Here is a 3,849-nt window from a genome sequence, read left to right as displayed (position 1 = left end):
AAAGAGAGACAATTTAAGACAAGTCTAGATGAACAGAGAAGTAAACTACAATTCAATACAATGCCAGAGAGATGATACGATGCAATAAAATCGATATGCGATGTCCTAATAGCAACTAAGAAATTCAATTCTCTTTGTTAGAATTAAAAGTTCTATGTTTTTCTTTACAAGAAAACAATGACATCATTAACTGTCAGGTGAAATCAAACTTTTAAAAGTTTTCTTTCCCTTGGCCAGAAGCTTTCATGGTGCTGCAAAGAGCCCAGCTGATGCAGAACAAGACTCGTCAAGTCTTCCCAATGAGTGAGTGCTGAAGATTGGTGTTCTCCATGGGAAAAAAAAAAAAGAAAATGTGTGGAGGAGTCACTTTGACCAAGACATAGAAACTTCAGTGTGACCTTGTTTTTATGGTTTGTTTAAATAGGTCATCTGCACTCAGCTTGACTGATCCTCTGTCAACATCAATCAATCAATCAATCCAAATTTTATTTGTATAGCCCATATTCTGGAAATCACAATTTGTCTCATAGGAGCTTTAACATGGTGTGACATCCTCTGCCCATGCCCTCAACAAGAAGTAAGGAAAACTACTAAAAACCCTTTTAACAGGGTAAGAAAGGTACAGAAACCTCAGAGGCCACATGTGAAGGGATCCCTCTCCCAGGATGGACAGAAGTGCAATAGATGTCAGAGTGTAAGAGGAACATCACCAAGATAAAAGGGTTTTAGCAGCATTGATAAGGGTAAACATTTTGAAACATAGCTTGAAGGTCAATGGTGGTGGATTAATGTCTTTGTGTGAATTCAAGTGTCTGAGGAGAAATACCAATATGTATCGAGCAGTCCTGCTGCAATCATGAATCTATGGTCGCGGCCAGCAAGATCATGATCCACCATCAGGTCGGATGCCACTATAGTCCACAGTCATTGTCCACTGCGTAGCCATTAGGATCCCATCATCAGCTGCACCACCTTGGTAAAATGGTCACCACCATATTTATCTGATGCCAGCAGATAAAGGATCCGCCTTTATTATCACGATCAGCCAGCGATGCAAATCGATCATACTGGATCCACCAATGGAAATCAAAGCACGATACTGCGATCCACAGATCTAATCCATGATGTCAGCTTCGCTTTGGCGGCCCTGGATCTGCGAACGATAAGGCAAAGGACGCTGGAAGAAATCAAGTCAATAACACATGTATTGTTGGGATATGAATTGCTTTCGATATTGTGCGTTGAGAAAGGAAGGGAAGCTGGAAAAACTCCGGGTGTCATGTGTCCCGACCTTCTAGACTTATAGCAGCATAACTGAGCAGGTCTAAGACAAGCCTGGACCCAGCTCTAGCTTCCGCAAAGCTTGTATCAAAGGAAGGTTTAAACTACTCTTGGCATGCAGGTGTTAATCTGCCTCCCGAGGAGCTGAGGTGGAATGATTTCACATGGGAGAGGAGGCTGACAGCTGAAAGCTCTGGCTCTACTTTTGAGGCTTTGGGGGCGATGCAAGTAAGCCTGAATTCTGGGGCCTGGCCTCTGCAGTGGGACGTCAATTTAACAAGCTCTTTAAAGACAGTGCCATATTGTTAAGGGCCTTGAAGGTGAGGAGAGAATTTTAAATTCTATTCTGAATTTAACAGAGACAGTGTGGCGAAGCTAATACTGGAGAAATATGCTCTCTTTTCTTGGTTCTTGTCAGGACCGTGCGGCATTTGGACAAGCTGCGGGAAGTCTTTGCGACTTGCCCTGCTGGAGCCTGAGTAATAAGGGGAGTACAATAATCCAGTCTGGATGTAACAAAGCGACTAGTTTGTCTGCATCCTTTTGAGAAGAGGACATGTATATCTGATTACAGAATATTACGCAGAAGTGTGGAAAAGTTGGGTCCTAGGAAATTTGTTTTGAAGTGTGAATTAAAGGACAAATCCAGGATCGAAGATCCCACTCCCAAGTTCCTGACTGTTTCAGTGGAGGAGCAATTTCGTCTAGCGCCTGCAGCTGCCTGTTGTTAGATAATGTGTATCTCTAAGGTGTTTTAGGGCCAAGTATTAGAACCTCTGTCTTATCTGAGTTTAATAAAGAGAAAGTGCAGGTCATCCCAGGTTTTTATGTCATGGAATATTGGGGAGATTTAGTTATTTGATACTTTGTTCCGTTTTATTGACAAGTATAGCTTAGGTGTCATCCACACAGCAGTGAAATTTTACAAGTGTGTCCTGATAATGTTTCCCAGTGGAAGCATATATAATGAAAAGGCTCAAATTGGGCAGCACAGAGCCCTATGTAAACCCACATAGTGGTTAACTTTGATGCTTCAGATGACTCATCATTAGTAGATTGCAGGCCAGGGCGATCAGAAAAATAAGTTTAAAACAGTTTGAGGCGGTTCCTTTAATGCTGAAGTGCTTTGTTCTAATCTCTCTGTAATAAAATGTTATAGTCAGTGTCAAGTATAAGATCTGGCAGAGCCGAGGACAGGCACCAGGCACAGTCCAAGCATTAGAGGTCATTGGTGACTTTTTGCCCAAGGCTGTCTCATGCTTCTGGTGAGGCTCTAAACCCGTTGAAAGTGCATATATATTATTTTCAGGAGAAACTCACACAGCTGATTGGCTGCAACTTTTTCTAGGATTTTTAGACAGGAAGGGAGGTTAGATATTGGTCTGTAATTGTAGCTCAAACCTCTGGGTCTAGGGTGGGTTTTAGAGAAGGGGTTTGATTACAGCTATTTTTAAAGACGTAAATTTACAAATCCTGATGATAATAACAGATGTGTGTGTTCCGGTAACAAACCCAGTGGGAGCAAATTTCTTTCAATTTTGTAGGAACATCAACATTCATTTGATTTCTTCTTCTGGCGTCACAACAAAAAGCGTGCTTCAAACTAGCGCTAGTTTCAAATTTAAAGTTTATATTTAATATTAGATGTGAAAGTAAAACCTAATTAAGTGAATAAAAAGACAAATAAATAAAAGCGAATAGGGTCTTGTAAATAAGTGATGTGCTTTGAGTTAGGTGAACTGTTGTAAAGGTATCTTGATTATTTCATTATGAGATGATCTGTATGTCTATTTCCTTCTACGTGTTGTTTGTGTTAAGATACCACCGTCATTGTGTATTGAGCCTTTCAACTCCCAGAAGTGAACAGCAGGTTCGTTATGTAGCCTCCATCTTGGTTCTGTATGGCAGGATATTTTCTCTCTTCTGTGAACGGATTTTGTAGCTCCCACGAGCTTCTAACTTAAATCCTAATTGTGAGTGGATGTCCTCTTCTCTTTCCTTTAATAACCACACTTTAAACAGTTTCTACCCCAAAGTGTCTGATAACATACCTGCACACGCTGGACTTTATAAAGGCCCGAGGCCGGCTGCGATGGCGAACCGCTGGCGAGCCTTCCACCCCTGATCAAGCGGCTGCATTCAGAGTGACTGAATGTGGCATCTGCACTACAGCTGACGAAAGATCATGTGCGCCACAGTACTGCGGTTGTGCTTGTATTCGCGGCCTCAGTGGAGGTTGGGTATTTCTGATTATGATAAATGAGCTACAGTGGAAGGTTTGCCCAGACCATTCGAGGGTTTAACCCTTCTGCTAAACACCTCACTTCCTGGCTGTTTATGCAGAAATAACGCAGGCTTCGTAAACTGATAGTGTGAGTCAAACAGTTCGTATGAAATTCAGCTCTGTCTGAGAGATAAGTAAGAATGATTCATGGCAGAAAACCCACTGTAGCTCCAGAACATCCTCATTTACTGTTTCTAGCTGTAATTTGATTAATTTCATTCGGCCTTTACCAAAATATAACATTGCTCATAATCTGCCATCTGTAAAGTTTTTGTAAATCTTTT

This window comes from Hippoglossus stenolepis, chromosome 4 (genome assembly GCF_022539355.2).
Source record: "Hippoglossus stenolepis isolate QCI-W04-F060 chromosome 4, HSTE1.2, whole genome shotgun sequence".
Lineage (NCBI taxonomy): Eukaryota > Metazoa > Chordata > Actinopteri > Pleuronectiformes > Pleuronectidae > Hippoglossus > Hippoglossus stenolepis.
This window is presented reverse-complemented; position numbering follows the sequence as displayed.